Genomic DNA, 24,132 nt, shown 5'->3' on the forward strand with positions numbered 1-24,132 from the left:
CAAGTGAAGCACCGCTGGGGCTCGAGTCCAGGACAGAAATCTGAACAAAAGATGCCCCGTGGCCACCTGTGCCCATTCACACTGAGAGGCCCCTGCTGTCCTGACCTTGGCTCACAGCTGGCAGCGGGGAGACAAAGCTGTTCTCTCTGCAGATTCTGCACATGGACTGGTGGGTCCCAATGCAGGGCTGGACCAGTTCTGCGTCACAGCAGAGGATGAATGGGGGTGATGCATTGTTACCAATCAAACCAGATGAGCTTTACAACAAGTGCACATTTAGGGCCCGATTACAACTTCTGGCAGTGTGAGAGTGAGCGGCCCACCCCCGCCTTGCCCCCGCACCACCTGGAGGCGCCGCCGCCCTCCAGCCAGATTACAAGTCGTTTTGTGGTTTGGGGGGAGGCGGCATGTCGGTTCATGTGGCAGTGCTTCTTCCAAAGGTGAATAGCAACGCCACACAGGTTCCTGCATGACATGGATTATAAAGTCCATGCTGTGCAGGAACGGGGGTGCATGCACACAAGAGGGCATATGCTGTGCCCCCTGCATGCATACCCAGGCTGAGGGGGCTCTTTGTTTCAGGACCACCAGCCTTTTCATGGAGGAAAGACCCCCATGAAAATGCTGGCAGTCTTGAAACGTGTAATATGCATGGTGGTGCTGCAGAGGCACCACCTACATTTTACAATGGCTCTGACCGCTGCGCCACTGCCAGGGAACGGCGGAGCCAATGGCCCACTTACATTCCAACCATCTAACTCATTATAGGGAAGTCGGACCGCTGGTGTGGCGGTGGCTGGGCCACCACCGCCGCGCCACCATGAGTTTGGCCGTCCTCGGACCACCAAACTCATAATTAGGCCCTTAGTGTTGCCTACTTTCCCATGGAAAAATACCGGGCATATGTTTACATTTTAAGACTCTGCAAAGAATGGGCCATGATACTTGAAATAACTTTATATAAAACTGTCTGAACTCCTTTTTAGTATGGCTTTATGACTGTGTTCACATTATATATCAACCAGAGGTCATTCTGGCAGCTTTAGAACACATTTAGAGAGTTTTCTTATTATATTTAATGTTTAAAGTATGTACAGATAAGGTTACAAAATACCGTCTTTTGGTTATTTACACATGTTTGTACTAGCTGGAACATTAAGATACTGGTTATGTAGGTAAAAAACTGGCCAGGTGCCAACTCTATGCACAGTGCAATTGTGGAACAAAGGATTTTGCGGCAAGTGCACGCGCACGAGTACAGAAACACCAGTCACTTGTTATGTTATGTTAGTTTACTTTTGTATAGCGCTAAATCACCAACCGGTCTCTAAGCGCTTCTCTCTGTCCTATCACCTGAGGTGTACCCAACTTCCCATTATTGCTATGCATGACAGTTTGCACCTCTGATGAAACATATGAGGACACTGCGCATGTGGAAACTTCAGAACAAATTTGTTGGGGAGCAGGGGGGCTATTGCTCACAGAGATCATTTTGGGGGGTTTCATTGCCGAATCCTGTCTGTAAATCAGGCCTTTTTTAAAGATTTAATTCAGTCGGAACTCAGCTTCTCGAGTGATTACTATTTTGTTGGGTATCTCAGTTCCAATCCCCTTACCGCCTACTGGAGTAATCCGTGCCTTCCCGCTATTGCCACTTTTGAGAGACAAGTATACAAAATGCACATCTCTGTTTACCAAAAGGAATGAAAGATGTTTTAGCTCTGAAACACCAATGGTAAATAGCAGTGTCCACTACAGATACTGCCCAGTAACCAAGTAATCCCAGAGGACCCCAAGATAAGATCTTTCAATTTACTCACATCTTTTTCACAGTTGCACTACTGAATTTCGACTCCTATAATATCGTGGTACAAGAATATCGAGGACAGAATTTTGAGGTCCAGCAAGCTGAAGCTTGAGGAGCAGGTTCAGCTCCAGAGACGCAAGAACAGAGGGCAGCCACTGCCCTTAGACGGCCCTGAATATCTGAATGAAAACCAACATGGGTACCTTGCTGTTTCAAAGCGCTCACATATAGTGAGGGTGGTGGACCGAGGCACACGGAGAGTATCATTTGCCCAAGATAAAACTATTGTTTGAAAGGATGACATACAAGGCTGAAAGTCACTACTCGGCGCTCCAAATGCCATGCACGTACCACTGTTTTACATCTTGATATCACTCATCCATAATCCAAGGCCTCTTGCATAAATTGAAGATTTTTACAAAAACAGATTTCTTGCTCGAAAGAATCAAAAGTTGTGCACACGGGGACCCAGACCCCCCGCAGACACTTTGGACAAGTTAGCCTGTCACCTTCCAGCAGTTGTGGCGTTTGGCCTGGGAGCTATGCATTGTCTGTTGATGAAATGTGAGATGGGCTCTTGTCTGCAAGGGCAAACAGCCACCTTAAACATTCACTTCAGGGTAATTCCAACAGGCTGAAAAGAATAATTCCTCCTTTGTCATGTAAATCTTGCCCTGCTAGTCACACACATTCAATGTTTGCACTACAGACACTGTTCTCAAAGACACAGCTATTTCAAGAGGGCACTCAGACTCTGAAAGAATCCCAAATATGTGACTTGGGTTTACATGGTCTCAGGTCTTGAATTATATATACAGCAGCTCCTTGGGGGAAAAGCACATACATGTGCCTACGGAAGTGTGTATTGTACGAGACTGCCCAGCAGGACTCTGTCTGTCTCTTAACGGAAAGAGTGGTTTCGAGAGCCTCACTCAAAGGATACAACCGAAACTGAAGACCACTTTGAGAACAGAAAGAAATGAGTCACAACTTTTAGTACAAGAGTTTGCACATATGGGCTTGTTTTCTGCTGGATATGATTATGTATTTGTTGTACATAATCTGTTTTACACTTGGAGGGGGAGAGGACGGCCCCAGAGCTCCCACAGAAGAAAAAACAACAATCCTTGTTGGTGAATATGATATTGAATATAATATGTTTACTCTGCACGCACGCCTTTCTTATTGCACCGGATTCCCTTTTACATTAGTCTTTTTTTTTAAGTTCAAGAAAATGTTTTTAAAGAGATAAAAGATGTCTGTATATGATACAAAGTGTTAAAACCATAACAATACATCGCAAAACTAATACAATAAAAGTATGTGAATCGGACTTTCAACAAGAGAGAAAAAATCAAACAAACTAAATAAAATATGAATACTGGTAGAGTACATGCAAATTAGGAACATGTCAGGGAAATTAAGGTGGTTTCAGAACTTCCTGTTGGGATTACATTAGTAGATAACCAAACAATAGTGCCATATACTGTGACGAAAAATGTACCATTCGTGGCATTCTTGCTCTAAGATTTACATTCCCTTACCAGTGCCCGGCCATCGTGTGCACCAAACGACCAGAGCTCAAGAGGACTTTGTGTCCCGGTCGAGTGGGGGAAATGTCAGCATAGATGCTGGAGGCGGGGCTTAAGTGTGGTCTGTGTGATCCGAGCGATAGTCCAGAGACTTTTACTTCCGCGCACCTCGGGCTAGCTGTCCAAGATTTGAACTTTTATCTGGTCTGTCTGCTGCTCGAAGTGCAGCTCCAGAAGATCTGTGTGCCTGCTGTGATTGGATTGGAGAGATAGCTCTGCTGTCTAAAGGATAGTCCAAGTGAGTGTTATGGTACCTTCGTAGGCTGCTGGAGTACGTTGCAGTGGAAGTTAATTATGGCTAGCTAGGGTTGCAGCCAGTGCTTAATTTGTGATGGTGTTCATCGGCGCCGGCACTTAATTCTTAACATCAGAAAACATGGGCAGTGTTTAACAAAGTCATACATTTAAAAAAAAAAATAATGTTATCAGCTCGCCCATGTGAATCCTACAGCTGTCAGCGGTCTGGAAAGGCCCAAGTTGTCACATACTTAGGAGTGTGAGGAGGCAGCGTGGGTACAAGCATTTGGCTGTGTTGGCAGGAACTGTGGGTGGTGCAAGCTGCAGTGACTGCTAGAGAAACATGCTGGGCTGTGGCATTTATGTTATTTACAAAGTAAGCATTGGTTGCTGCTGGGAACCCTGTCCCCTGGCACTGCCCTTGTTGCTAATGCTAAGGGCTCGGGGGTCATGAAGGCAGCATCAAGAAGAGACAGGGAGCCGCCTCTGTGAGCCCTGTTTACTTTCGGTTGTTTGCAATGGATGCCCTTCCTCTGACCCCCCAGCAGGAAGGAGCGGGACTCTGGGCACATATTGTGATGCAAACCCAAGTCAGAAGGCGTGAGATTTCCCTTCTGCGGCCCTTGGTATTTTGGTGAATCCTGTACCGTGAGATAATTCTCTCCTAGACATCGGCAGGGGCCTGAGGGTTACGTGTATAAATCCCTAGCAAGGCAGACTCCGCTCTCCATCCTCATGTGGTTGGTAAATTCTTGTCTACCATTACATTGGGAATAGTATCAGTTTACATTTACAGTGCTTGGAAAGTGCAGAAGTGTGGTATGAAGCGCTATATAAAAATAATTATGGCCCTGCTGCAGACTGGCCAATTTCAAAGCCTAAGCGTACTGGAAATTTGTGACCCAAGTCGGGCCAGGCTGGCCATTTATCCAGACTGGCCTTACCCTGGTAGGATGGGCAGAAGCCCTTGGAGGCTGAGGCTGGTTTTCAGGCCCAGTGCCCTTATTGTGCCTATGCCTCATACCTGCCAACTCACACGGTGCAACCGATTGTCACACTATTTCTGCTCCCTTCACACAGTCACCTGGTGCAGAGACAAAATCACACAGTGGCAGAAAAAACAAGCATTTGCAATGGAATAGGTCTCGCCTTTGGGAACTTAGAGTATTTAGCGATGCGGCACATCACACATTAGTGCAATGTAGATCTCCTTGGCTATAAATGTATCACAGTGTAGGCGCTCCATCAAATAACAAAGCTGAAGCATGTTGAATGTGCAGCCTTATAGTTGATGTCTGATACAGGTCCGGCATTTTCTAAGATGGTTACCAGTGAAAAAATGATTTTAAATCGCACAGAGATCCCACATCAAGCTGATTAAAATAACAGCTACTCAGTGTTCTTGAAAGAAAGCACTAATTTCTTGAAATCATGTTAAAACAGATTGTCTTTTTTTTTAAACCAAAGTTAAAGATGCAAAGGCAGTGAAGCATCAAGTGAGAATAAATACACAGCAACCTGAAGCCAATGAGTTCTTTTTGACATCAAAAAGAATAACCAACGGCAGACTTGTTGTCTTTGCCACTGATTTTGCTCTTGGAGCATGCCGTGTTTTTCAGAAGCCTGGTATATTCAGGGTCCTGTGGATAGGGGGCAGTTAGTACTGATCAATAAAACCCTTTTTGCACCAACATTCATCAAGTTGTATCTTTATCCTTGCTTAGAATAATTTGAAAGGTCTAGAAAGTCACATAAATATTGCTAATCCTTAAGTTCTCGATCATGCTTATATTCGCTTTAGCCACTGTTAGCTGAACATTGTTATGCCAAAGTAGCCCGTAAAGGCAAGCTTTGTATGTGGATGTATACAACATACAATTCTGAAATGCTCATCTTCTCATCACATAGCACAGACAGTGCTTTATACTGTCTTAAGTTTCTGAAACAATAGTATAGCCTTTGATGGACGAGGGAACCATTGTAACATCCCTATCAAGTACACATTCTAAGTCTTGGTTAAAAACATTAGATTATCTCGCAAAATTATGGATTATAACTGTGATGTCGTAAAAACTCCCCCTCTGCCCCCCTGTTTTGTAGTTATGGTACTACCCAGTTTCGGAGCCAACCCCCAACAAGCATTGGCATAGCCAATAGGTTTCGCCTTTGGGACCTTATAAGTGTTTAGCTATGCAACAGTTGCATAACTAAATACTTATAAGGTCCCAAAAGCGAGACCTATTGGCTATGCAAAGCGGCCGCGAAAGTGAAAGTGATCGCGATCACGATCAAACATCAAAGCGAAGGTCATCACGGTAAAGCGCAGCACGCGCGCCCGCGCACTGTAGCTCTAGGCTGGCCTGGTAGCACTTTTTGGAGCCCTCTCAATAAGTCTCACCTGACCCAGCGCATGCACTGGGTCAGGCGAGACCTAAAAATCGGTACAACGTGTGCTACATACTTGAATGCAGTACAATATTTCTGGCAGTGGTGGGGGTCACCATTCACTTTTGGTGAACCAGGACTTATTTATTATCTTCCGGTTTTAATCCAGAACACAACGGGGAAAGGGGAGTGTGAAATACAGTAGAACAGTGAACAATAGAGAAAGAAAGGATGAAAATGAACCTGCACGATGCTATTACTGCTCCTGTTTTAAATGCATTTCCACATTTTAGCTCTTGTTTGCTACCAGTCTTTACTTGTGGTGATTACTGGTGTCAATGCACTACTCAAGATGAGTAGGAAGAGAACAAATGTGCGCTAAACAGGTCAACACACATTTCTATTATTTCTGCACTGCTCTATACAGGGTCGGATTGGGACATAAAATAGGCCCGGGACTAAAATAAAAGTGGCCCATAGCCAATCAGATAGCTTTAAAAAGTGGGCCAGATTAGCAAATTGGGCAATTTGTTTTATTTATAAAGACGTTCTATACAGGTATTTGCAAGGTATGGGAGATTGCATGCATGCATTTGTGCTTGCTGAAGTCAATGATTGAGGTAATCTATATAGGAAATTAGCAGTAAAGATGGCCCACCAGACCATAAAACAGGCCTACAAACAGCCAAAAACTAGCCCACACAATGTCCTGTCATATCATCCCTTCTGGCACACTTAGATTGCCCTATCAGCCAGTGCGACCATGGCTCTAAGTGAATGTGACAGTGTCTTGTGAAACAAAGCCGATGCATCAGATAGTCACGCTCTTTGTGGTGTAAACAGTGTACCTGATTGTTAGGAGCTGTGAAATGTGTTTCTTATTTAAGTGTCTGTGCTTGAAAACACAGTTAACCTCTTCTGTGCCCATGACGAGATAGTCTCGTCATGGAGCATGGTCGCGCTGTGCCCATGACGAGACTATCTCGTCATGAAACCCGCCCACTAATGAAACGCCCGGCACAGGAGGGGGAAAGGGCGTGGCACAGAAGGGGTTAAATATGACACGAACTGTTAAGTCAATAGATCTGGCATTGGCCAACAGTCATTTGGCTTTGTCAATGCTTGTTTTGGAGTGTCATGGTCTTTGCAAAACTCCTTCACCTGGGAAGCTGCCAGGCCCTTATCAATCTTAAAAAAGTACAAAATGCCTAAGAAGAACAATATTTACAATATCGATGTCTGTAAAGACCTGAAAATGGTAAGTGACCCTTCTGGGAACACAGTCAGTAAATCGTGATGTGGGTGTTCTTATGATGAAAGGCGGAGACAGTCTAGTTAATTTTTTTATTCTATAAGGAGGCCGGGGAGGGGGAGCAGTGAAATTTCTGCTCGCAAGAAAGGTAAACACGGACGTAAAAGACGTGTTCTTGACCTATAGTGCTGGTCTTGCAGGTGAAAAAAAGAAAGGAGAGAAACCCTGCCTTGTGAAAACCTTCCGAAGAACAGCCACGTGTGAGGTGGGAGGGGCATCGACTTTTCAGGGGAGAACGGATGCGAAGAGGCGCAGCTTTACAATGAATAATGACTCAGGGCGATATTAAAAAGCATGGGCAGCGCTGGGAGATGGTTACCTGGGTCTTGTCAGCTGGCATCTCTATGATCTTAGACCATGGAGTCAGTAGGCTGTAGAGGGAGCGGAAAAACACAAACACTAGGCTAGAATGTTGGAGACGTCAGTGTGCAGCAAGAATGTGACGCGCCCAGAAATCACAGATCACCAGTGCCTAGAAGCTCCCGGCTATTAGCGCTATATAAATATCGCAAAAGAGTACTCGCAGTAGGAAACAATCACAAAACAAATAGAAATATTCGTATGCTTTCTGATGGTTGACAGGTATGCAGTTTTTGAAAAAATAGTTTTGCTCCAAAATGATATAATTCCGATAAGGCAGTATCATAAATCTGACTCTTTCTCTATCTTGTCCTGTAAAACAACAACATGGCAAGAAAAAATACGAGTACCGCTGAGCATTGCGGGCAAGATCCGTGCCCTCACTTTTGCTTCCCACCCATGGCAAGTGGCCAGCCCTCAATCAACAAAACATGTAAAGTGCTGTTACAATGAGGACTTGTGCGTTTATAACAAATATATCAAAATATGCATAGGTACTACTCCCAATAGCAACATACAACGGGGACTCAATTTATGTCTTTTGATGCAAATACGTACGACTGCTCGAAATAAACAGCAGGCGTTGGTTTTATTTACACGCTTCATGAGTCTGGGCATCATAGATTACCTCAGACACGTGCTGGACAGCGCTGCCAGGCAGAATCCGACAGGAGGCTCGGTCCTCACTTCTGATGCCAACTGGGGAGAGAGGTACAAACACGTGTTTATTCCAACGTGACGTGCAGAGGCTGAAGAGCAGGTGCCCTCCCGAGACGTGGGTACACGTGCCCCAACGCCACTGCGAGGGGCAAAGCGGTGCCCTGGGAAACTGACGTAGCTCTTTAATTCTGTATTCGAGCGTTCCTTCGCCAATAAACTCTTATATAATGACGCAGATTTTGCACAAACCTGTGTCGTGCCCTTACCTGTAAACAGGCCTGGCATCCATCGATCCATTTTAAAACATTTCACATGAGAGTAAAGGCGTATATTGCAAATACCTCCAAAACAAAAATAAAATAAACCGACAGCTGGCAACCACACACGCATGTCTTCCAGGAACCCCGCGCATGTGTCAGGTCAGAAGCGTAACACAAAGGGGTTAAGGGACGAGAGAGAGACACACAGAGAGACAAGCGCAGCCTGTCATGGGACAGACAGAAGATGTGCACGCTGGGACTGCCTTTACTGGCGACGGAAAAAAAAGTCCCCAGTGTATCATGCCGCCAGTAAAGCATCCAATTCCCACGTGCACATCTTCTGTCTCGTTTGTCTCCCCGCGTTCACGCTGGAATGGTATCGATTCCAAAAGGCCTCTGCATGGCAGTGCAGCGCATGCGCTGCTTCACCAGGCCGAGATCTAACGAGATGAAAACCACTGTAAACAGTGGATTTTCAGCTTGTTTCTGGAGGCTGTAACCAGCCGATGTCCATTGAGGTGTGAAAGCACTAAAGGACATTGGCGACAGCCTCAATGACCCTTTGTTTTTATTTTTCTGGCAGAGGCGCACATGCGGGGGTGCTGGTGAGGGGCAGAGTACCTCTCAGGTAGCTCTTGGGATGAGGGCCCACTCCCTTCAAGGCCCCACCCCCTCCTCACAGGTGGCATTAATTTGTAAGTTGGCAGGTATGCAGTCACTTTCTCCAGCTCCCGACATTAACTGCAACAGACATAACGGGCCTTTAGGATTGGAAGAGAGAGATCAGAAAATGAGAGGGGATGAAGAGAAGGAGAGGGTGAATGAAAAGAAAGACGCAGGGGTATGAAGCAGGTGAGCGGCCTGCTCGTTGCTTCCTTGGTGCCGAAGGACAGTTTGCTGCCTGCACTGCACCCCGTACATGAAGGTGGTAAAAATGCAGCCGCAGCCCATGCAGGTAAGAGCGGTGAGGCAGGGTGGAAGGAGGGGGATTTGACAGACGACCATGAGGGAAAATTAAATAAATAATTAATTTCCCCTCGTCATCGTCTGTCGAAATCCCCCCCACCCGGCCTGACCTGCATGAGCCGCGGCTGGTAAAATGTCATGGCAGGGGCATGGGGAAGCAGGTATACGGCGGTACAGGTGCACATATGAAGCAGGAGGAGTAGGGGTGTACAAAACCACTGCATAGCAAACAGCTGCACATAGATTGCCTTGGTGTGTGTGTCCTGCAATATAATATCTGGAAATCAAAGGAGCAGCCGATTTGAACATTTTTGCCAGAGCTGCTTTTGATTGCTACCCAGAGTGATAACACTGCTCCCCATAGTTACATAGCTATTCTGTCCTGCCCGCCCCCATGCACCTGGTAGGTCACACAGAGGGTAGAGAGCTAGGGTGCATTGCAAAGTAACCACAGCTCTCTGTTCCCTGCTGCACTCTTTCGATGGTTACGCACACCCTCCCACGTACCACAGTTTCTACAAAACCTCCATCAATGGCAATCACATGGCCTCTTCTGTTGGCGGTCTCTCTAGCGAGGCCACTGAGTAAATGAGCATGGTTACTGAACTAACAGCGGGTCTGGTCCACAGTGGTTGGTGATGTGTATAGCTCCTGCTTTTGTAAGCTTCATACTTCAGTGCTCTCAGCCCGGCACATTTCGCCATAAGCAACATGGATCTGCGCCTTGCGCCTTTGCAAGGCACCTGGAACCGTGCCACCCCACATCGAGCACTACAAAGGGAACAGCACTCGACTCACTGCTGGTTGAACCTGGAAGAGTTGAGCTACCTGAAGGGTACAAAGATCTTCTGACTAGGGCTTGAGTAAGAAGATGGAGCTAGTGACGCTAGAACCAAAAAACAGCAATATCGAAAATGGGCGTTGAATGTGGACGACACTGTAATGAGTTGTGTGGTCATAAACGACGTATTGCATCCACAGCAAGTACAGAGTGCCAGCAAACACAGGTGTTCAGCTGTGTCACTAATGTGGTAAGATATTGGCTTGGATTAGAAAACCAAGGTTATTTATATATACTAATAAGTCATCAACTGTTTTATTAGAATGTTTTGAGTTTCTAGGGTAGACAGAGTACTTTTGACCAATGGCTGTAACTTTTTCGTATATTCTTTTGCCCTGGAACAAGTAGCGGCTGGTATCCAATCAGGTAGTGTGATTTGGGGAAGAAAGAGCCAGAGCTTGGAACATAGGGTGCCCACATTCAGGTCTCACAGAAAACCCTTGCTTCTTGGGAGGATGAGGTGAATGATGGGGCTGTCTATGCCAACCCAAATTAGATCAATGCTGAACAGCAAAATCGTCTCACGAAATTCCAGCAGTGATTATTGGGGGATATAAGACAGGATCACTTTGAGGAGTCTCTCCGCGGTCACTGGAGCTTTACGTACAATATGAAGCAAGCTGGTGTTTCTGAAGCACGTCTGGAGCATCTGTGAAATCTAGACCAGAGAGAGGTCCAAGTTGCTTTCGAGAAGCTCTGACCTAGTGCTTCTTCGGTTTTAAATGTCATTATCCCAAATTCCTTAACAAGAAAACGGTTTTGTAAGGTTTTGTGCATTAGATATGTTTTGGGGGAAATTAAGGACCGAATAAGAAATTGTTTAGCAAGAGGGTGATTTGGGCTGACTCCTACAGATATTTTAACCAATGTAGTAGTGAATATGCGAGCCAGTTTCAATTGACCATAGAGGTCTTTGTTTTTCCAATCCTAAAGTGACTGTCATGGATCAAAACTTAAAAAGTTATCCTAGTCTGGCTCAAACAGCAATCTAACGAAGACCATGTTATTGAGCCATTTGTCACGATCTAAGCGTGTGTATTGTTCTACGCAAGAGGGTTTCTTCCAGTCCATCAGGTTTTTAGTTGGGTATCTTAATGCACACTATTGTGGATATAGGGAAAGAAGACACTTTTCTTTCAATAGACTCATGGATATAAGTACAGACGGATGGAGGGATCCGTTTAGTAACAAAGTAAAAGAATAACTTAGGAAATTTACAGTTTCACTGCACTTGGCGTACTGAATTACTTTCAGCAGCATATGAAGGTGCGTGCCCTCCAAAGATGTCTCATATGCTATCTCTCCAATGAGGGAAGGTATAGATGGTATTGCGGAGGGATACAGAATGAGAGGTGGGCAACATCATTTTATTTGTTTATGGCTTGTCCCAGTGGAACGATTCCGCAGCACGTAATGGTGTCAGTCATGTTTTTTCTGATGTGGTTAGTGGAATACGTAGAAAGATATTTGATTGCCATCGGGTTTCACACAAGACCTATATCCGGTATGTCAATGGTGGTACTTTATTTGGAAATAGGTAAAATCTCTGTTCCGTGTTAGAAGTGTGTTGTGAAACACCAGGATATAAGTGTGAATCTGTGACCGCATCAGCACAGGCAGGTATGGTTTGATTTCACAGATTTGGACAGTTACCTTGCGTGTTGTGACTGAGTTTAGGTAGCAATGGATTTAATGTATGGATTAAATGAAGTCCCAAGTATAGTAATATAGTCTTATACTGGATAAGACTAGTCAGCTTTTAACCAACGCGGTTTGGTCTTGTCTGATGATTCGAGGGATTGAAGTTATTTTGAGGAGTGTCTAGGTTTCTCGCAAAAATGCTGCAGTCCGCACCGTCAAGATCAGGCAATCATTTTAAGAAGCAAGAGGTTCCTTCTTGGATTTATTTATTAACGTTATCATACCTTCTGTTTTTGACAAAGCTTGATTCTTATGCTGATGGTGTCTTCTCTGAACATTTGTTGATGCAGAATGATTACCCTTCCCAACGAGAAGTCCTTTCTTCCTGACCCTCCATGCTCTGTATTAGCCCTTTATCCTCTCTGGGATATTCTCTCCCACTGTAGCGACTCTTGCATTTTCTGGTCCCATTCGTTTTTTTTTATATATATTTTCTCCCTCTGCTGTGCTCCAGCTTGTTGCTTTCTGCACTTGTTGGCTAATGTTACACTTCCCTTGCTGTTTCCTCGCTCCTGCTAAGTAAATATTTCCCACACCCTCATACAGCGTTTCTTTCTCTTGGCCGTGTCACTGTACGTCACGTTTTGTGTACTGACATGTGAGTGTCATAATCCTAAATAATCTGAGAATGAAGCACTGTAGTCAGATCCCACTAGAGCACGTGTATTTCACGTATTTTAGTTACCCAGCATGACCACATCTATAGTCTTCAGTAGAAATGGCACCCGGAATCGACCCATGTCCTCAGGACCCCACATTTCCAGTCCTGTTATTTTTGTATATCCTTGTGTCTTCTGGGAGTTGTAGTCTTCGTTGACATCCATCGTTCCAGTGATTTGCCACAGAACAGTCCAGCACCGTGAACGTGGTGTTCTGAGTACAAGAAGTCTGTTCTACAGTTCTGACTCTGAGGTAAACAGTATGCAGTGCACAAACACTGTCTGACTTGCATGACAGAGTGGGGTCTACCAGTAACAAAGGATTTTTTCCTCACTCCCTCCATTTTCTCGACTGGCTTTCACGACAGAGGGCAAAAGGAAGTATTACGCTGGTAACAAGTGAGAGAACAGGAGTGGTTAAACCTGTACGCGAGGGACGCCCATAAAAAGCAGTAGCTCTGAACAGAAAGGAGGCAGTTGGAGTGAATAGGCTGAAGCTTCCCCAGGGCCTGTACCTGTGCCAAGGCCAAGCCGGAACCAGGCACCGGTCCCATCCGGTGCTGCGACGCAGGAGGCAGACGGGGAGTCTGCGTCTCCTTATGCGTGCGCCTCACCCTGGAGCAAACTGGGGTGAGTTCACGGTTTGGGGGATGTAAATTGTTTCAGTGGTGGTGGTGGGGGGTGGTGGTGCTGCCATCAATGTTACATCACTGAAGTCATAGGGATTGTGAAAAATCCAAGCGCCACACAAAGAGCAAGTGTAGCAAATGAGCCACTCCTCGGCAAGGGTGGTAGGGGAGTAAGCTGCAGCTGGTGGTGCATTTTGGAGCACACTGTCACATATATTACTAAAGCATGGCGTGGCCGCACGCTGCCATTTACAGGCAGCACATTTTTTATTGAAATGACCAATAAATTGTCACAGACGTAGTTTTGCTGATGAACTATCTAGTGCACAAACGATAACGTGTAAATCTGATTTCCGAAAATATTGATCATTTCATTTGCACATTACTAAGTAAAGTGTATTGTTTTGTTTCGATCCTATTAAAATCTCTGTTTCCATTGCAAGTCAGAATTACAAATAAAATGTTCCTTGTGTACTTTTGTAATGGTCGACACATTTTGAAATACTTGTACTGGTTGTTTACAGGTATTTAAATATTGTGTGTTTAAACAAAATTGACATTCTAAAGCATTTCCTCTCACACTCCCTCCACAATAGCAAGACTGTCACATAGTTCACTTTACAAAATCCTCTCACGTTTCAGTCAGAGAAAGAAAAGTAAACACCAATCTCCATGTCAAAAGAATACGCAGAATTATGTCAGAAGACATAGCCTGGCATTTGACCTTGGGGGTGCAGTACCCCCCTAGCACGCTTACTGCTAGCACCTATGTGCATGGACGGAACAAAGGGCACATGTACGTTTATTCCTCATATTATATATAAAGTGGAGGCTCACTAGGCTACAGGGAATTCATGAAAAGGTTCACAGGCTGCCTCTTTGAGATGGTCGGCTCGGGGACGACAATGTCACAGGTTGGCTGTGCCACGCATGTGCCTGCCACTTTTCAAGGCCAGTTGGCCTTCAGAGGCGTTCTTGAATTTTCTATTGTTTTCAAATTCTTCAGAACCCTCTGAGTGGTTTTCCCTAAGAACACCCATGCTCACTATGCCTTTACTCCTATTGCACAGACATAGGAGTAACTAGGTAGTGTAAGCAGACGACAAGACAGGTACTTAGCTATCATTGGTACTGCAGGTTCAGTCGCACCAGGGCCTGGAACCTGAGGAGCCCACTGAACACTAATTATCGCTCTATGGGTTACCCCCACACAGCAGCCACTGGTCCATTTTTTCCTGCTTACACAAAGGACCAGGACGTCTTTACTAGATCACTGCAAATAGACTTCTGCTCTCTGTCCCAACCCGACCTGCGTTTCAGTTTTAGGCAGTATCAAGCCTGGGCTCGATGCTGCCAGCCCAGATATCGAAATCATGAGCGGAGTCTGAAAATAATCATCCAAACCATCAAACCTGCTATTTTTCTCAGCATAAGATGGCAATAACTCTTACTCTCTCTCTGGCCCACACCTGCTCCATTCCAGTGGACAAATTAGCCTGTCCTGGATTTTTCTTAGCTGGGGAGATGAACAAAACGTGATGGGTGGAACGACTGAGGTAATCTTAACCACTGGTAATCCCTCGGAACCACATTACAGTCCATAAGGCATGTGGTTGGCCACTGTCTGTAATAGCACCGAGCGCTAACAAAACAATGGATTGGAATGCGGCCAAAGCGATCCACCAGTGGCTGAGGTTCATTGAGGCATTGTACCCATCACTCTCTGTGCTGCCTTAGCAGGAGAGGCACAATGTCCCCGGGCCTACACAGCCACTTCCTGCGCTAATTTTCGATACACAGAGATTCATTTATTTTGACACCGTCTTGAAAGCATTGGCCACAGTGCCTAATTTCTGCACTGTTTGCGGGTGGTGGTCACCGACATTCGTTTACGGGGGCCAGGACTTACTTTTCATCTTCAGATTTTGACCCAGAGCAAGAGAGAGAAAGGCAGAAACGGGGAAAAGGCAAGAGGATGAAAAATACAGGAAATCAGTGACTTAAGTAGAAAAAAAAGGATGAAAACAAGCCTTCAAGAGCGAGATAAAGAAACTGGACGTGTAGCGTGGTGGAAGAGAGTCATGAGGTAGAATCAAGACTAGGCCGCCTTGGGATTGGGCAGCCCTGGCATTCAACAGATCTGGCAGAGGGTCTTAGGAACTCTTTGGGCCCCTTCACTTATATTTGTACAAACTGAGCACTGGTTGGCTGGCCTATACTCAGAAGGACCTTACAGCTCTACATGTCCACGCATTTTTGAAGGTCCCTCAAAGTAGCTCCTAATCACCGAAGCCTCTTATGGCTACCACCTTTAAAAAACACTAACACTAATGGCCTGGTATTCATGTTTCCTTTGACATGCTGACTTGGAGTGTTCATAAATGGAGCTTTCTGCCCCCATCGAGGCGTCGGCGTGCTTTCGCAGGCGCTGAGGAGTGGTCGGACAGTTCTAGTATTCTCGCAGCCATTATTCATTTTGAACTCGTTGCTTTGATACTTCAGTTTCAGAGAATAAAAATGTGCTTATGTCTATGTGCTCAATTCTGTAACACGTCTTTGTATACCAGCTCTGTCTGTAAAATACTGTCCAGGTGGCAACAACATCAATAGGTCTTCTCGATAAACCACGAGGCAAGTGACGTCTGGGGCGCAGGTGCCCCTTTGTCAGGGCACCCACCATGGGATTCGGGATACTGTGGTAAAAAAGGCTGTCTGTGCCCGATGTGGGCAGCTGCCTGCGATGAATCCGAGTCTGTGCGCCTTCCTCTGCGCAGGAACCTGTGACACAAAGGCGAGGCGCGCGCGCTGCACAGAAGCCCGATGTGGGCAGCTGCCTGCGATGATGAATCCGAGTCTGTGCGCCTTCCTCCGCGCAGGAACCTGTGACACAAAGGCGAGGCGCGCGCGCTGCACAGAGGCGGAAGGTGCCAGGAGCGGGAGCCAAGGGAGGAAGTGATGCTGGCGAATGCTAATCTCCCAGGACAATGGTGCTTTCTAGAGGCCCCCCTCCTCCCCCCACACAGACGCTTCACCTCTTCTGGCTCGCGGACAGTCACTCCCCGAGGCACACGGTGTTCAGGAACTCTGCAGGCGCGCTGTTTTAGCACATACACAAAGCAATGATTAACCTCATGGGGGACGCGGCCTCCACCGGGCCGTGACAAAGGACACTGGCCAGAGTTGATCGTGAGGAACGGCCGACCACACCTATCCCTCGGGGAAGATGGCGACTCTGCTCCTCAGGAAACAGCGCCGGGCTCCAAGGGCCTGAGCTCAGCCAGGCGGGGAATGAGCACAGTATTGCTCACCTTCCAGGAGACCTGCCAATCACGGTGCCACTGTATGTCACACAGTATCGGCTCTCTTCACACCGTCACCCGCTGAAGAGCTGGCATGGTGAGCACAATGTGAACGGAAAAACCCCCACACAGTAGTTTTTAAGTGTGTGTGTGGAAGTATCACACTTTTGATATCCATTTGGGGGTTGGCCTCCTCAGAGCTTTGGGCTACTCTCCACGCCTCCCTTTGTGCTTTAGAGACAGTTGCATGTGACAGCTCAGCTGCAGGCCGCGATGCTGGGGTTCTAAACCTCTGTCCCCTACTGTGGGTCCCGACTCCCACTGCCCTCCAATTATCCCAAGGTTGACAGGTCAACTACAGTGTTCCTGGATTTATGAGTTCAACATGGCGCCTCTGGTAGATTGAAACCGAACTCCATGCAGATCCCACCTGAATGTGACCCTACTTTGGGCTGGATGGTCACTTATCGAAATAACATCAAATAATTAAATCTATGCATTGAGTAGAGACTCACAAAACGGATTTAGAAACTCCCTACACAAATTTACTGAAGAATTAACAACTAGTTATTGTAACCAGTACTTAATTTAGAGAAAAAAAACATTAGTCCAGAGGTCGAGTTATTTTCAGAGGCGCTCACTGGGGAAAAATGCTGAACTTGCCAGATATCAAGCCTGCCTAGTGAAGATTTCCAATTCATTCCTCTTTCTTTAACTAAAGACGCACCTCCTTCCTGTCTCTATGTACTCTCTCTTGCAGATTCTTTTTTCATCTCTGCTTTCTCCCTTTGTCACAGTTTTCCTGTCTTTACCTTACCTTTTCCCCATGTCTACCTTTCTCTTTCTTACTCCGAGTCAAAGGCTGATGCTGAAAAGTAATTCCCAGTTCCCGAAAATGAGTGCTGGTGCTCATTACCTGGCACCTTCTGCACATATTCAGTCCCGCTTTAGGTACATTGTCTTGGCACATAGGCACACCCAGACCCTTTCACCATTGTGCATTGTTACAGCCTCAGAAGCTTAAGACCAGCAAGTGCTTTTCAGCCAAACGGCTTTATTGTATAGTATTGTAACATATCTTTAGCTCACATTGCAGCTATGTGGGGCACTGAAGCGCTTACCTACAAGAGTAGCAAATTGCACCATGGTTGGCGTGTGGTATGAAGGGTGTTGTCATTGTTTTGATCCTCTTTGTGAAGTGTTTCCATGTTGCGCTTGATGACTACAGAGGTGTGGTTATCCTGCTTTTGGAAGCAGCACTTAGTGTGGTGAATGATGACGTGTGAGAGATAGGCTTGAAGTTTATAGTTTTTGGTAAGTTGGCAACTTTGATCAGCTCCGCAGGTCCTTTTTTGATATTTATTACAGGCATATACTACCACACAGAGTTGTCCATTCTGAGAGTTTTGTTTATGATTTAGTTTGTGTAGATCAGGGGTACTCACAAACTTTCTCTCGGGGGGCCAAATTTACAGTGTGGTTTGTGGCCGAGGGCCGCACCGGTGGGGGCGGGGGCAGTGGGGGAGGGGGCGGGGCTAGAGCAATAAAAAAAAAACTGACCATCAGGTTGAACACAGGCCCCTGCAGCAGACGCCTTCGTCCACTGTGGAAAAGAGTTGATTCACAATCACTGACCAATACCCTTCCTGGGTACGCTCAACCACTGGTATCTAGCGGAGATCTAGACCAAGACTATAAGAACATAACACGGAATTTGAGTCTGGCGATAGATCAAATAGCACCTGAGAAATCACATAAAGTAAAAAGAGCAGGAAAGGGGGCCCCGTGGTTTACCTCGGCCTTGAGGGACCATAAAAAAAAAAGCTTCGTTCTCTGGAAAGGAATTGGAGGAGAACAAAGGATGGCACTGACAGGGAACGATATAAAATCTCTCTTAATAGATACAAAAAGTTGATTATGGCTACAAAAGTAGCCTTTTATGAAACTCGTATCAATCAGGCTGAAAATACCCAGAAGGAAACATTTAACATCCTGACAGAGCTGAGTAAAAAATCAGAAAAGTTGGAAACTACAATAAATATGGACACGTTTCAATGCTTCTTCCTGGAGAAGGTGGAGACCATTCTCTTAGAGATTAAGAACGGCATTTTGAATGGCCCACCTCCACCACAGGAAGCTCAAACTCCCCTGGAAGTTTCTCTTTCAAGGTTTCCGGAAATAGATTATCAAAGCCTTGAACAGCATATGAATAGAATTAAGTCTGGTTCCCCGGCGGACCCATGTCCCCCTAGGGTCTTCCGTTTGGCGTGCCCCATTTTAGGAGATCACATTATCCCCCTCCTCAATAGCTCGTTGGAGACCGGCCTTTTACCATCAAGTTTTAAGGAAGCCCGAGTTAGACCACTTTTAAAGAAGCCTGGAGCCGATGCGACCATTCTGAAAAACTACAGGCCGATCTCTCAACTGCCTTTCTTGTCCAAGGTTTTGGAGCAACATGTACTGAAGTCTCTTTCCTTATTCCTGGAGTCACATCATATACTCCAGGAGCGTCAGGCAGGCTTTCGTGCACATCACAGCACCGAGTTGGTGATGCTTGCGGTGCTGGATGAGCTCAGAGGTATGGCTGACAGTAAGAAACCAAGCGCCCTGATACTTTTAGATCTATCAGCGGCGTTTGATACTGTCAGCCACTCCCTGCTACTGGACAGACTGGCCTGTTTTGGGATAAAAGACCTGGCCTATGAATGGTTACAGTCTTTTTTGAAAGGAAGGACACAGAGGATCCAATTGGGGGATTGTGTTTCGGAGGTTGGAGTGTTGGAGTGCGGTGTTCCGCAGGGCTCTGCCCTCTCTCCATTACTATTTAATCTTTACTTGCAACCTCTGATCAACTCTTTAGCCAACATGGGTTGTCATGTGTTTAACTACGCCGATGACACCCAGTTACTATTAAGTATTGATAATACGGCGACAGCACAATCCAATGCCCAAAATATTCTCAGATACACGGTCAGTTGGATGACGGCAAATCTGTTGAAAATAAATCCAGATAAGACAGAGATACTGGTGGTCTCGACCACAGCCTCACCTTGGTGTGATCTATATTGGCCCCAGGATTTGGGTCCTACTCCGACACCAAGCAACAAAGTAAAAAGTCTTGGGATTAAGATTGACAATGAGCTGTCAATGGCCAGTCAGATCTCCGCTGTTGTAGGGACTTGTACTGGCATGATTAGACAGCTGCGCAAGCTTGTCCCTTTCTTTTCCTTTTCTCTGATTTGTACAGTTGTCTCTGCTACAATAATATCAAGGCTGGATTATGGGAACGCCCTTTATTTAGGCCTACCAAAGTCTTTGACCAACAGACTGCAGGTTGTGTTGAACGATGCTGCACGACTGATCTTTAGACTCCCTAGAAGAACTCAAGCCTCACCCTTATTGCACAAATTACATTGGCTTCCCATCGTGCAGAGAGTGGAGTTTAAGAGCCTTTGTACGGCTCATAAGGCGATTTATGGACAGGCTCCTGTATATATCAAGGAACGTTTGGAGCTCTACAGGCCTACACGAGCTCTCAGATCTGGGAATGCTCAGTTGTTGGTTTGTCCTCGATATAGGCTGTCAACTAAAGGAGGCAGATCCTTCTCGGTGCTGGTCCCACAATTATGGAACAGACTACCGGAATCACTCCGGAGAGAAGGAAACCTCCTACGTTTTAGGAAGCAGTTGAAAACGCTCCTCTTTAAAGAGGCTTTTGGCCTACTTAAATAGTTTCTTGCAGGGTATCTTTCTCGCTTCTTATGCTTGAATTATAGTTGTTGGCTAGAGGTTCAAAGCGCCTAGAGACCTGTAGGTGAGTTGGCGCTATATAAACCGAAGGTAACATAACATAACATAACACTGAGCCACCAGACCCGGCATTCACATATATCTATCTATCTATCTATCTATCTATCTATCTATCTATCTATCTATCTATCTATCTATCTATCTATCTATCTATCTATCTATCTATCTATCTATCTATCTATCTATCTATCTATCTATCTATCTATCTATCTATCTATCTATCTATCTATCTATCTATCTATCTATCTATCTATCTATCTATCTATCTATCTATCTATCTATCTATCTATCTATCTATCTCCCTCCCTCTATCACTCTCCCTCTATAACTCTCCCTCTCTCTGTCTCCCTCTCTCTCTATCTATTTCTCTCACTCTCTCTCTCTCTCTCTCTCTCTCTCTCTCTCCCTCTGTCTCTGTCTCCCTCTGTCTCACTCACTCGGTCTCCCTCCCTCTCGGTCTCAGTCCCTCCCTCCCTCTGTCTCCCTCCCTCTCGCTGTCTCCCTCCCTCTCTCTGTCTCCCTCCCTCTCTCTGTCTCCCTCCCTCCCTCCCTCTGTCTCCCTCCCTCCCTCCCTCTGTCTCCCTCCCTCTCTGTCTCCCTCCCTCCCTCTCTGTCTCCCTCCCTCCCTGTCTCCCTCCCTCTCTCTGTCTCCCTCCCTCTCTCTGTCTGTCTGTCTCCCTCCCTCTCTGTCTCCCTCCCTCTCTCTGTCTCCCTCCCTCTCTCTGTCTCCCTCCCTCTCTCTGTCTCCCTCCCTCTCTCTGTCTGCCTCCCTCTCTCTCTGTGTCTGCCTCCCTCTCTCTCTCTGCCTCCCTCTCTCTCTCTGCCTCCCTCTCTCTCTCTGTCTCCCTCTCTCTCTCTGTCTCCCTCCCTCCCTCCCTCCCTGTCTCACTCACTTTGTTTGTCTCCCTCTCTCTGTCTCCCTCTCTCCCTCCCCCTGTCTCCCTCCCTCTCCCTGTCTCCCTCCCTCTCCCGGTCTCTCTTCCTCTATCTCTCTCCATCTGCCTCACTCACTGTGTTTGTCTCCCTCCCTCTCTGTCTCCCTCCCTCCCCCTGTCTCCCTCCTTCCCTCTCCCTCCCTCTCTCTCCCTCCCTCCCTCCCTCTCCCTCCCTCTCCCTCTATCTCTCTCCTTCCCTCTCCCTGTCTCCCTCCCTCTCTCTATCTCTCTCTCAATCAGTTTGTCTCCCTTTCTCTCTGTCTCCGTCCCTCTCTGTCTCCCTCCCTCTCCATCTGTTCTCCCTCTGTCTCCCTCCCTCTCCCAACTTGTCTGTCTCTCTCTCGCTGTCTCTCCCTCCCTGTCTCCTGCTCTGTCTTCCCCCTCTCCCTCTTTCCCTCCCTCTGTCGCACTCTGTCTTCCTCCCGCTTTAAACTCACCTGCTGCTGACCGCCTCCCCCCCCCCCTGTCCGTCACCTCACCCGGCGCTGAGTCAGCTTCCCTGGAACACAAACAGCCGCTGCACCCAAGTACTTCACAGGTCTTTTAAAGGCCAAGTCACTTGTTAATGAGGCTTTGTTGTATTTCATCTCTTCTTACCGCCCCTGCATCTCCACTCATTGAGAGGGGAGATGCAGGGGCGCTAAGAAGAGGTGAAATACAACAAAGCCTCATTAACAAGTGACTTGGCTTTTAAAAGAAGCGCCCAGCCCCCATAGCTCCACGCTGCTGCAACCGGCGCTGCTTGCACAGGTACGATGTCTGCAAGGCCTGCGGGCCGCCAGGGAAGGCTTGCCAGGCCGCTGGCGGCCCGCGGGCCGTACTATGAGTACCCCTGGTGTAGATTGTAGCGTCTTGTTGGTATCCCAGGTATGGGAATATGCAACACACTGTTTTGCTTGTGTAGAAGGTGTAATTTGTGGGCTTGTTGACGTGGTATCGAGCAGGAGTCTGAATTCATGGTTACCCCTAGGATACTTACGTCTGTTGATTAGTGGGAGAGGCATGGCGTTTCTTGCGCCATATTTCGGGAGGTTGGTGTTTGTGCCACTGTCCACATGCCATGGTCTCTATCATTGCTTTCTTGAGCTTGAGACGGTTATATATCATCCATGCATTTAAGGTGTGGAGACAGTCATCCAGTCTTCATTTGCAGAGGTCTTCTGCACCATCCATTTTGAGAATGTTTTTCTCATCCTCTGCATAGTTGTAGAAGGTGAACAATTTAATCCGGTCTGGTAAGGAGGTTAGGTAGATGCTGAATAAGAGCGGCAATATGATGGGCCCTTGAAGGACGCCCCAATGTTGGGTGTGAGGGGCCAATGTGAAATGTGTTGGAATGTTCACTATGTTCCTGTCTCTCTTCAATAAAGAGTTGCCATCTTGCTGCCCTTTATAAAATGGACTCAGGAAAGACCCGTTTGGAAGCCTATTCGACAGCACCTTAACTGATCCAACCACCTGGTCCACGTCTACATCAACAGCTCCCCTGTGCTGATCCAGATGCACAGCACTTGCTTTCAAAGTAAATTGGACATTTCACCACATGGAGACACCTCTGTTGCAACAGCTATAGTGCATGGAACTCCATGCAGAGAGATGTGAGATGCTACCAGCTGTGTTTTGTGGTTTACAAAAAGTAAAATAAATTAACCTACAGTAAAATGCAAAACAGAGGTCTTGCTATTATTTAGTGCCTCACTCTAGGGCTCGTGCTTGGAGCTGCTCATGCTTTGCAGATATATCACTATCTTTCTAGGGTGACTCCCAAACATCTGTCCAGTGGTTAATTTGTAAAAACAAAAAAAAGTGCTGGGACTCTCGTCAGGAGGCCACTTGCACCAGCCCATTTCTCCTGTTAGTGCGCCTAAAACTGAACCAATTACTAACCATGAACGTGGGGAGAGGATTGGGGTAATGGCCAGAGCTCCTGACTTTGGAGCTGGGGAACCAGGTTCGAGTCTTAGTGTTGGCTCAACATCCTGTGATTCTAGTCAAACCAAGTCAAGAATAACTTTATTCGGTATCAGGACCACAAAAGTTTGACAAGCCATTAATACAAATTAGAATTATTAAAAGATATTTTAATAATGAAGATAGAAATTCAGTCTGTGCACAAGGGCCAGATGCACAAATAAAATACAGGTTGCAGATTGCGATTAGTATTTTTATCAGCAGTAAATAATTTTCTGAACTGAAGTATGTATTGCTAGGTCGGTTCATACAATTCCGAATTATAGTGGGTTGCAATCTGTTCTACCTCCTGAACATGAATGAACTATGTCGCAAATTGTGACTCACACATTTTAAAAGTCATCTCAGGTATGTGACCGGGGAACAGCCATTACAACGCGGTTTTTACCACGCGTAGCCATTACGCATGCAATGTTGCAACACGTGGTAAAAACCACGCATACCATTACATCGCATGCGCTTTTACAACGCATGCGATGTAATGAGTAATGGCGGCTATCCAAGTCGTTGTGAGGAAACTGAGGCTGTTTCCTCACGACGACGTGTACCGCCCCTCGAAGCAGGAATGAGGAACCAGGAACCGGGAGCAGAGACGGCGATGCTGGAGAGGAGAGAGGTAAGGGGGTTTGCGCTTGGGATGGGGGTTACTTTTGTAGGGTTTAGGGTAGTGTAAAAGTAGTGTTGTAATGTTTGTGTTGTGTTTTTTTG

At 46.4% G+C, this 24,132-nt stretch overlaps 1 protein-coding gene across 3 annotated transcripts in view; it reads left to right on the top strand.

Annotated features, from left to right (window-relative positions):
* ADGRG1 (adhesion G protein-coupled receptor G1) overlaps positions 1-24,132 on the top strand; it is a 316,709-nt gene that overhangs the window by 190,253 nt on the left and 102,324 nt on the right. The window contains exon 1 of one of the 3 annotated variants that reach the window (XM_085640100.1): positions 13,382-13,410. The exons of the other annotated variants lie outside the window; for them this stretch is intronic. The gene's annotated coding sequence lies outside the window, so the exon portion shown is untranslated. Of the gene's footprint in view, positions 1-13,381; positions 13,411-24,132 lie in introns of those variants that run through there. 3 annotated transcript variants of the gene reach the window in all.

The sequence above is a fragment of the Triturus cristatus genome, chromosome 12 (genome assembly GCF_964204655.1).
Source record: "Triturus cristatus chromosome 12, aTriCri1.1, whole genome shotgun sequence".
NCBI lineage: Eukaryota > Metazoa > Chordata > Amphibia > Caudata > Salamandridae > Triturus > Triturus cristatus.